Genomic DNA, 12,066 nt, shown 5'->3' with positions numbered 1-12,066 from the left:
TTGATGTATTGGGTAATGAGTATTGATTTGTGGTTTATGCATTTAAATTGTGAAATTGGCCCGGAGATCGTGAATCTGGGCCGGAGGCTGGAAAGAGGTAAGGAAGGTAAGTTGATGTGTGCATTGTATGATGACGCAAGTGATTGGATGAATTTCAGATAATGAATATATGAATGATTGGGTTGGTTATTGAAAAATAAGGTTTGAGGAGTTGAAGTGTGGAATTTGGTAATTTTGGGTGAAATTATATAGATGATGTATGTTTGGTTTTGGTTGAGATATATTATGTGGTCATATATGTAATTATGATTATTGATGCCTTGATGGTATGATGATGCATGAGAGATATGTATGTTGTGATATATGCATGAGGAATGATTAAGGTTGATTTGTGGGTGAAACCATGTGATAGTGAGTATGATATTGATTATGTATAATGATGATTGATTGAAAATAGTATTGTTGGAAATTGGGATGAGGAAGGATGTATGACATGTTAATGTGTTTGTAATTTAGCCATTTGTTTGAAATGGGTAAAAATGGTTATAGTGAATTGTGGTAAGGTGTTAATGCATGAGTTGAGGAGGCTTGATGTTGATTTTGGTATATTTTGATTGATTTCAAAAAGGGTTAAAATTTGCATGCTTTGGTTGATTTTGAAAAGGGTTGAAAATGGCTTGTTTTGAAAATGGCACTTTGTGGTTTTGTATGAAAATATGGTTTTTGGGCATACTTTGACGGAACATAACTTGGACTCCGGACCCCCATTTTGTGCCAAACTCGTTTAGAAATAAAATTGGATCCGGGTGTCCATGCCGTTCGAAGAACGGGCGAAAAATGATTTAAAACGAGGAAGTTATGTCCGCTGAAAGATTGGGGGTTTAATTTGTGAATTCTGCAGCTTTTAACTTAGAAAATTTTTTAACAGAATGCCCCCCACGCGTAGGCATGCTTGACGCGTACGCGTCGCTTTTCAAGAAGGCACCATCCACGCGAGCGCGTGGTGTGCGCGTGCACGTCGATGCGCTGCACCCAATGCCGAGCCATTTTTCCCGAGAGTTGGGCCAGAGTTATGCCAGTTTTGTGCGTGGGGCACAAATGCACCCACACGTACGCGTGGCTGACGCGGGCGCGTCCCTTTGCTGTTTTTCCACCCACGCGTACGCGTGGGTGACGCATACGCGATGATGAACATTGTGGCCATCCACGCGTGCGCGTGGAGGACGCGTACGCGTGGCCCTATTTTCATGCCAAAGTTGATTTTTGAGTTTTACAAGCCAAATCTCATACTTCTAAACCTCCGATCTCACTCCTTATGTATTAAATCATTATGATATGCCTAGCAATGAGAAAGGAGTTAGGGAATGTGGTAACTTACGAATGAATCAAGGGGAAAAGTTATGATCAATGATGATCAAAGATGATTATATGAGATATGGTGGATGACGGTGGAAGTACCGTATATGCTATGAGCCGAAGGGCTATATTTATTGATAAATGGCTGGTTCTTGATTGAACCATGAGCCGAATGACTAAGTTATTACCGGGTTACGGCAAAGCCATTATTGATTATGACTGAGTATAAATGCATATATGATTAATGAATGAAGGTGTTAAATGGATAATAATAAAAAATATTGAAATGTGATGTGTGACCCCGGTAGTAGGCAGTGACGTTGTCCGCTTGCTCCGAGTCTTTGTCTGAGAATTGATAATAATGAAGGGTGATTATGAATAAATGTGTATTTGTGATACCTGGGTAGTAGTAAGGGTGGTGGTTCATCCCGCTTGCTCCAGGTTAATGTTTGAAATTTGATAATAATGATGATTGCTTTTAAACTGAACGAATGTATGTTTTGAGATCCTAGGCAGTAGCAAGGGTTGTGGTTCGTCCCACTTGCTCCAGGTCAGAGATTGTGATGCCTGGGTAGTAGCCGTAGTAGTGGTTATTTCACTGGCTCTGGGTTGAGCGGTAGTAGCAAGGGGTTGTAGCTCAAACCTACTTGCTCCGCAAGGGGTGTTTCTGTCTAATTGTTAGCTACCAGGACATGTCGGGTTGGCTATATAACTGACAGATGATATCATCAACCATAGGGCAGGCATACATCATTTGCATATATTTGAATTGTTTGGGTTTGCCTATTTGTTTTGGATTTTTACATCATATATGCTATGTTACCTGATTATGTGCTACTTGTTCTACTTGTACCTTATTTGTGTATTACTTGCCTGTATTGCTTGTGTTTGTACAACTGAGAGGCCCCTCATGCTGGTGTCGGTAGATGTTGAGGGCTGTTCTTGATGAGATGAATTGATGATGCGATTGCATGATGATGATGATCATTGAATGAGATAATTTGAGCTCCCTGGGTAGATGCAGTGATGTGGTTTCACTAGCTCCAGGTGAGGGTCTGATGTATTGATATAGAATTGTTGAGGTAGAACAACTGGTGATGGTTTTGCTTATGATTCTGAGTCTGATTCGTGGAAGAGTCAGAGAGTTGGGAAACATGTGAAACATGAATTAGATTTAGCACTCCCTTATGACAGTTGCCTATTCATGGATTAGTGAGAACCTATGGTGGATAATTGGTGAAGAAGTTTAGGATGCTTAGTGAGTTTTTATTGCAGTGCATTGCATTTATTTGGCACTTTTTCGTACTGGGAACCCATGGGCCCGGGGTTCTCATTCCATATATATCTCTTGTTTTTCAGATACAGGTCCAGGTGCTCAGAAGTGAGTTATGGGTCGTCTGAGAGACGGCAAAGATCCTTATTTTTTCTACTTTGTGTTTTGCTTAGAATCTCTCCACCTTTATTTTGAAAAGATTATATTATGTATTGAACTCTTTTGAACTTGCCTATAGAGGCTCTCATGTTTTCTTTGGGAGAGATTAGGATATACTGTTGTCAACTACTTTCATACTATACCCTAGCCGGCCTAAACTTCGCGGGTCGCGAGTAGTGGCTATTTACTTATGTTATATATATCTATCTGTTATCTATCTCTTAATCTCCTTTATGCCTTATCCGTATATCGCTTTCGGCTTCACAGTTTATCTTTTTGTTGTCGAAACATGAGTGATACATCTTCGCGATTTTATTTATACCTTTTTCAGGCTTCTCGATTAATACTCTTTTCGAAATTACCTATATTTATATATTAAAAATCCACCTGAAAGTCGTATCACCGTCGTATCATTGACTTATGACTCGAGCATAAGGATTTGAATATTAGGGTGTTACAAAACCACTCTTCCACCTTAACCCATGACAACAATAAAGAGGTCTCACAATCCACAAATTCAGCCCGACAGAATACACAAATTCAATTATAATTTTAGTCTTTATCTTATCTTTATCTTTATCTTTATCTTATCTTTATTTGCTTTTATCTTTCATAGGCCAATGCTCTATATATACTTAGGTTTAGGGGTGTTCAAAAATGATTCAATCCGAACAAAACCGACTAACCGAACCAAAAAAACCGATAACCGAATAAACCAAAAACAAAAAAAATCGAAAAATAAGATTTTGCAGTTTTTTTACGGTTCGGTTCGATTTTCGGTTCTGATATAGAAAATCCTAACCGAACCGAACCGAACTGGTTTTTTGAAAAATCTAAATTAAACAAATCCACAAAGGCCCAAATGATAGCCGCAGCAACAACATAACCCTAACTTCTTTCCCCTTTGCCTCCAATCCTCTCAACTGAGCGCCTTTTGCCCTCTCCCTTCCTTGTCCTCGCTCTGCTCCGCGCCTCCGCCATTGCTGCCGGTGACTTGCGTCCCGTGGCCCTGTTCTCTCTTCCTCTCCCTTCCTCGTAGCACCGCTCTCTCTCTGTCGTCCTCCCCGGCACGGCTCTACGCAGCACGCCGTCGTCCTCTCCCAGCAGCACGCCGTCGTCCTCTCCCAGCAGCACACCATCGTCCTCCACGGATCCACGAAGGCCGTAGCAACACGCCGTCGTCCTTGTAGCGCCTATCTCTCCGTCGTCCTCCCTGCACTCTGACTCTGTCTACATCAGCAAATCATCAAGAATGGAGCATGAGTAAGGTTGGTTGTTTTACTTCTGATTCAGCCTTTTGCTATTTTTCGCTTATTGATTTTCTCTGTTTTTCTATTAATTTTTTACTTTTTGGTTTAGGGTTCTCTCTTCTTCTAATTTTTGCTGGCTGCTGCTACTATTAACTGTTTTTTTTATTTTTAATTGTTATTGATTTAATTTGTTAATTAATCATTATTATTGCTACTGCTACTGTTACCTGTTATTGTTAATTGACTATTCTTATTATTGCTGCTTGTAATTGATTTGAATCTGAATTTGTTAATCTGTTAATTAAAAAGTGGAGACTTCAAATGTGATTTTGGTGGTATTTGTGTGGTTTTAATGAATTGTTGGTGTGATGAGGTTGATAATAAATAGTCGCTGTTATTGTGAAAATTTTCACTGGTGGAATAATTCTAAATCTGTTTTTGAAACTTTCGAATATGGTTCAAAGGGTACAATGAACATGACAAGTCTTCTTGTGTTATTGGTCTGATGGCTGCTGCTATTTTTTGCTTTTAACTTGTTATTGATTTAATGATTTATTGTTATTCTGATTTTGGTTTTGATTCACTATTGTGTTGATATTTAATGTTGTATCTGTGATATTTTTGCAGTTTGATCATAGTACGAGGGATAACATTAGTGAAACTGAAGGTGGAACTGATGGACATGTAATGCTCCTCCAAACAAATCTGTAAATATAAGATCACCAACAAATTGATTGATTGAATTATTTTTTCATTAATCTAGCTTTTTATTTATTATGATTGTTCCTTGTTATGTTTTATAGAAGTTGTATCCATTCCTGATAAGTTTTTTTATGTTTTATATGATTCTTTCTTTTCTTAATTTTGTATCATTATTTTTTATGTTTTATATGATTTTTTTTAATTTTGTATCATTATGATGAGCTATGTGTTCATATTCATTTTTTTTGAATTAATTAAAAAAACCGAACAAACCGAACCAAACTAAACCAATTTTAATTGGTTTGATTTGGTTCGACTGGTCTTGACAAAAAAATCGAACTAAACTGAACCGCAGCTTTAATAAACGATAGAATCGGATGATTTTTTTTTTAAATAACTGAACCAAACTGCACCGCGAACACCCCTACTTAGGTTTACCTTCATAGTTTACAATTTTCAATCAATCAACAATCAATAAAATTTCTTCATTTTTTATTTTCCTTCATTATTCTTTCACAATTTTATTATCTTTGTGTACTCTTTATGTACTCTTTTCGTTTTATTTATTTCAATAGTTTAGGAGGTATTTATAAATTTTTATTAGATCAAAATAAAAAAATCTTAAATTCATTAATACAAAGTCCAACCTAATAATAACTAGATAACCAAAATCAAAATACATGAAATTAAATTAAACGTTCTAATATTTAAAATTATAAATTAATAACTACTAAATAATACTGGAACTCTTTAATTTCTTATATCACAAATATTTGAAACACCTATCAATAGTAGTTTTGAAATATAGCCATATTCGTAATTTGATGGGGCGAATTACAAGTAAAGACAAGTTATAAAAGAAATCAACAATTTTTATGCGGTGAAAATCACATACATTTGTCTTTATGTAAAATTGTTAGTTGAAAAAGATTAAATAACTAAAATATTTGACTAAATCATTGAGAAAAAATTCTACAACAAAATAAAATATCTAACCAAATTCAAGTAAGTTGTTATCAAAGAATTTTTTTAATTCATGAGCACCTCTTTTTCACCCACGTTGCTGTTGCCAGTAGCGGAGATTGAATAAAACTTTTGAAAGGAATAAAAAATTTTGACAAAAAAATTATACAATAATATTTATATTAAAATAAAATTTATAAATATAATTATTTTTAAAATTTGTTATTAACACATAAGACTGCATATAGTTAAAGTTAACTAAAAAAACTAAATTTGATTTTGATTAACAAAAAATTTAGTTTTAAGTTAATAAACTAAACTAATTTTGAATAATAAAATTAATTATTAACCGATTATAAAATTAATAAATTAATTTAAAAAATAAAAATTAATTTTTAAAAAATTGATTTTTGTATAAAAAATCGATTTTTCACACAAAAATATTTTTTCTTTTTAAAAAGTAGGTTTTTTTAAATTATATAAAATTAATTATAATTTATAAGTTAATTTTTAAAATTTTAAACAATTAATTTCATCTTTGACCATATCTATCAAATAATATATTACAACAAAATAAAATATTAACTTTTCAGCCACTAAAACATCCAGATTCATTCATGTAAACAATGTTAATACTTCAACGATATTTAAAAATAAAATAAAATAATAATTCTTTATTAGCAACTAGTATTTCTACTAGTTATGTTACGATTGGTTTAAAATTAAAATAATACATAAAATAAAAATGTATGAGAGAAGAAATAAGAGAGAGTCTTTTTATTTCAATTTCAACACACAAAAATAAGTAAGTGGTGAAGATGAGTATTGAACACGGGTAAACAAAATAAAAAAATATCAATTTAACTAAATGAGCTAACTTTATTTTTTTTAGACAAAAACTACTAATTTTATTACAATTTTTCATTGGGAGGGGGTCATGCCCCATTGTCTACCCAAAGCTCCGTCTCTGGCTGCTGCATCTTCTTCTTCTTTCGTTATTATTGTTGCTGTCACCATCACCACTTCTTCCTCCTCCTTCATTTAAATTTCTTCTTCTCGTTCTTTTTGCTCCTCTTTCTCCTCTATCTTCATCGTCATTATTATTATTATCACCATCATTATTATTATCGTTATTGTCATCATTGTTGTCTTATTCTCCTCCTCTTTTTTTATCTTTCTTTTTAATTATTGTGTCACCATCACCACCATGCCACCAACTCCATCTCCTCCTTCTCCTTCTTTTCTCATTTGAATTTTTTTATCTCCTCATTCATTTTCCTCTTCCACCTCTTACTCCATCATCATCATCTTTTTCTTTTTATATGTATAACAGTTCAAATTTAAAATGTAACAAAATTTGTTAATGATGGCGACATACAAACAAACTAAATTCAAAACAAGTTCAGACTAAAAATACACTTTATTTAATTTAGAATGTATTGGAACTAAATCTAGAATGCACCGAAATTACTGACGATACACGAACAAACTCAGTTCAAAACATGCACATATTAAGTGCACCTCATTTAAATCTAAAATGTACCAAAATTATTTAATGATGACATCATAAAAACGAACTCAATTCAAAACAAGTACATACCAAAATGCACATTATTTAAATCTAGAATACACTAAAATTACTTAATGATAACTCAAAACTCCTCATCCTCCTTCTTTTTCTTCATTATCATCATCTTCTTTTTATTCTTGTCTTATTCATCTTTTCCTTCTTGTTTTACCTTCTCATGATTCTTTTTATTTTACTCTCTTAACAAGAATAAAAAAAATTAAACAAAGAAGAAGAAACACATAATGCTACAAAATCACTAGAAAGATGAGGAACCTACATTCATTCAACTAAATAAGATTACAAAACATTACAAACATATTCATTCAAGTCTAATATGAGAGCAATGCTCTTAAAAGAAGAAATAAGAGCAACATAAAAAAGAAAAAGACAAAGAAGAATAAAAAGAATTAAAAGAAAAAATACAGCATTAAAGAAGACATTTTTGTACTTTTGTAATAAAAGTTCGATGTGAAAATTAAGAAATTTATATGTTATTGTTAAGAAATTTTGTTGTTATTTGTTCTAATAGATTCTGCATAATTCAAAACTCTTCTTCTTTCTCCTTATCTTCTGTTGTTGCTTCTTCTTTTTTTTAATCTTTTCCTTCTTCATCTTCTTCTTCTTATTTCATTTTCTCATAATTATTCTTGTTTCATTCTCTTAAGAGTAATAAAACTAAAAACGAAGAAGAAAATTCAATGTTGCAAAATTACTAGAAAGAAAAGGAAGAAAAAAAAAGAAAAAATGCAGCAATGACAACAGCAATAGATAAACGACGATGGAGAGAAAACACGCAAAGAAGAAAAAGAAACGTGAAGAAGTAGAAGAAGGAATGTGAAGAAGAATGAAAAACGCGAAGAAGAAGGAATGCAAAGAAGAAGGATATGAGTATTCACGTTAGTGACTGGGAGTTGAAGCGTGTATTCACGCTCTCACTAATAAAACTGATTTTTGTTGCATTTTGACCAATTTACTTAGACTTGGTTATCAAAAAGACTTGCATGTGTAATAATATTGTAAATTATTATCTAATAACTCTCAACCAAGGGTTTGAAAATTAAATCGAACCGATCGGTCGGACCGATCTAACCGCAAACCGACAGCATTAACGGTCCGGTCGAGCATACAAAACTGTAAAAATGAAAATCGATGAATCGGCCAGAAACCGGTTGGTTAGATCGGATCGAAAACTGGCCAGTTTGGTAAAAACGGCGTCGTTTTTTGCTTAAACGTTTAAACTTTAAACCATCCATCCCTAGTTGCACATTTCACACTCTTCAGTCTTCGGTCTTCACTCACTCTCTCACACAAGCCCCCTTCTCCAATGTAACACCCTAACTTTTAGCACGTCATGATCGTACCAGAAGTGAGGCATTATTGACCTATTTTTCGTATTTACTATTTAATACTGAGCCTTTAGTTCGATTTCGCATTTCAATTTTTAGGAAAAACCAAAAAAATTTGTTTATATTAATTAAAATCATATATGAAGGATCTCCAAGCAATACTAGTCACATAGTTATTAATAATAATGAATATCATACAAAAGAATTCAAATGTAACTCAGATACAATTCCTATCCCTCTGTATAAAATAAAATCCTAATCAATAAAGGCGAGGGAATTCTATGAAAACAACATGAATCACAAGTAAATCTACCACTCATCCGCAGCTTCGTATTGAACCTTCAAACCTGTCACTGAAACGGAGAAACAATTTGGGGTGAGAACAAACCACACGTTCTCAGTAGAAAATGGGAATGCCGTAAAAATAATGAAATAAAGTGCGAATAATTAACTTTACTCATTAAAATTTTTTTTTAACAAACCCTATGAAAATACTCTTCATTCTACTTTAGCTAACTAATTATCTCTTTTTAAAATCTCTTAACTCAAAACAAATCTTAAATATAAAACTAGTCACATTACTCGTCTCTCAGCCACATAGTTAATCCTCAGTCAAATGTCATTTCGTAATCACTTTAATACATTCACAAAAAATAGTACAAGCAAGAGATTAAATTCAATGTATAAGCAAGTCACAACAAGACAAACAGCACAATCACAAAGAAATAAGACAAGCAAGCGCAATCAAATGCAAATGTGCAAACAACATGATGCATGTCTATCCCTAACGCAGGCCATGAGCTCATGTGTGGGTTGCCTACCCGCTCCCGGCATTACCTGGGCACAAGTCCCAGATATGGCTTTCCAGATGCATACAGTGTGCTTATAAGTCGTACGGCTAGGTCGCATACAGTGTGACTTTCCAAATCGATAAGCGTACATCTGAAAAATAGTTATCAGTGTGTGGGTGTCCCCACTTTACATTTGGCACTAAGGCCCAAACAATGCCACATTTGCTCTCCTATGGTTGACAATCTCTTTAAATTAATATACTCTTTAAATCCTTGTTCTCTGCTCTCTTGTGGCAGAGATTCCTTTTCTTAAAATACCGAGCTCAAAACAACACTTAAAACAAAATCTCTCCTTACAAAATTGGTTTTAAAACATTATGTTTTTCTTAATAAATCGAGTTTAAAAATAGAATACACCTTTTCTTAACTAAATAAATCTCAAATAATTTAATTTTCCAAAACCAAATCTTTTAAAATAAGTTTTCAAATAAAACTTCAGATTTTATAAAATTTCGACAGCATTTCCTCTAAAATTCTTATTATGCCGCCCTTCCAGGGTTCCAACCAAATCATTTTCGATTCTCAAAGATCATCCTGATAAATCAAACATTCGAATTCCAATGCCAAATCATTTTATAAATCTAAAAGCTAAGCAGGTTCAATTTCAAAACTGTTTCTCAAATAAGTCTGTAAATCATATTTTTAATACAAAGTTCGCTTTTTAATGTAAATACATATTTAAATCAGATTTTAAAACAAAATCACTTTTTCATATGCTTTTACAAAAATTCGGATAAAACATCCTCTTAAAAAATTAAACTTCAACGTCCCTTCAGGCTCTCTTATTTTCTCAGTAATCAACCTACTTTATTTCAGTTTAGTAACCAATGGTTCACTTTAAAAATTCAATACAACAATATCCAATCAGCTAGTATATTCAATTACCAACAATTCCTAAATCAGCTTGCAACAGAGCCCACTATCATCAAATAAATCTTAGATAAACAACCAAACCAAGAAATTATCATAACTAAAAATTTCAACAATAAATACAATCTCAATCTAAATTCAATTCATGTTTCAGTTTGACAAACAACACTAGTTAAACACTATTCACAACCATAAATCAACCAATCCTCATTAATTAGTAATACAACATACTTATGAATTATTTATAATTATTCAATAAAATTTTTAGGCATCCTTAAATTAAAACATTTAATTTAAAAATAAACCCACTACTTTCATATGAAATCAAAATCAAAGAAAGGTCTGAAGAAATTTTCTAACCGAATTGTTGAAGAGAAAAGCGTCAAAAATTGTTTATGCCTCCTAGAACTCCAATTGGATAAACTCAAGGGAAAGAGGAGCTATGTCACCATCAGCTTTTACCAAACAAAAATAATACTAATGTGTACAGAAAAAGAATATAAATATTTTTATCGGATTAGATTTTTTATTAGAGTTACGAATCTCAAAAAATTAAAGTCGAAAACTCATGGTTTTCATGGAAGCTCACCCTCTCTCTCGGCCTTTCTTTCTTCTCCCTGTCCGTGGCAATAGTGAATTAATGAAAGGGGATAGGTGGAGATTTTGATTAGTGAGGATGGTGAGGTGTCATTGTTATATGTGTATAATATGTATGCATATGAGCCACGTTTCAATCTCTCTTTTTTGATTCCCTTAAAGGCTCACGGTTATATATATATAGGGAACTAAGGTAATGAATATAATAAATGGTGATTTGGTGGCATTGGTTATATACATGTATATATACATATAAACTATGTTTCGTTTCCTTTCTTTTACTCCCAAATGGCTTCGGCCAATTTTTCTTTTCTTTTTCTTTTTTAAACTTTAATAAATAATAATAATAATAATAATAATAAATAATTCTTTTATATATATATTTGTTTGAAATATCTCATTATAATAAAAAAATAATTTAAAAATTTTCATAAATTTTAAACTCAAATTATCATAAAAATTAATTTAATTACTTTTAGGAGAATAATTTTTTTAAATAAAATAATAAATCATGAATAACTCATCATTCAAATTTTCAAAAATTTGGGTGTTATATTCTATCCACCTTACCAAAATTTTCGTTCTCAAAAATTGATACAATAAAATAAATCCAAAATCTACCAAAAAAAGCTAGACCCACAAAAAAAATATAAGCAATGTCAAGAATAAATACTCAAAAAGACTCAAGTGAACAGATAAGATCACAATTAGGCAAAGATATACAGAAACGCTAAAGTATGGCTGAAAAAAGTATTCAGATATACAGAAACGCTAAGGTATGGCTGAAAAAAGTATTCAAATCACATTTTAAGGAAGGAATCTGAAACAAAGAATTCCAATAAAAACAATGAAAGAAGAGATGACACCAAGTCACATAGTACGAATAAAGAGTTTACGTCGAAACGAATCTTTAAAACGTAACTTCTAACGTTTTCAAATCCCGTGATTCGCATAATCTATTATTTCTATTTTGTCTATGATAATCCATTAGTGTTTCCGTATACAAAAATCATCAGTATTACGTTGGCCAGACCTAATACTATGATAAATACAACGGTCGACTAACAGTATTAATCAACAGACAACTATGCATCTGAAATTTAAATTCTTGTCACTAGGACAAGTCCTA

At 32.5% G+C, this 12,066-nt stretch overlaps 1 long non-coding RNA gene across 1 annotated transcript; it reads left to right on the top strand.

The window, feature by feature from the left end:
* Nucleotides 1-3,669: 3,669 nt before the first annotated feature.
* Nucleotides 3,670-4,792, top strand: LOC130951777 (uncharacterized). Its single transcript, XR_009074089.1, has 2 exons — nt 3,670-4,056; nt 4,666-4,792. It is a non-coding gene; the product is annotated as an uncharacterized LOC130951777 (long non-coding RNA).
* The last annotated feature ends 7,274 nt before the right edge of the window (nt 4,793-12,066 follow it).

This window comes from Arachis stenosperma, chromosome 9 (genome assembly GCF_014773155.1).
Source record: "Arachis stenosperma cultivar V10309 chromosome 9, arast.V10309.gnm1.PFL2, whole genome shotgun sequence".
In the NCBI taxonomy this organism is placed as follows: Eukaryota; Viridiplantae; Streptophyta; class Magnoliopsida; order Fabales; family Fabaceae; genus Arachis; species Arachis stenosperma.
This window is presented reverse-complemented; position numbering and strand designations above follow the sequence as displayed.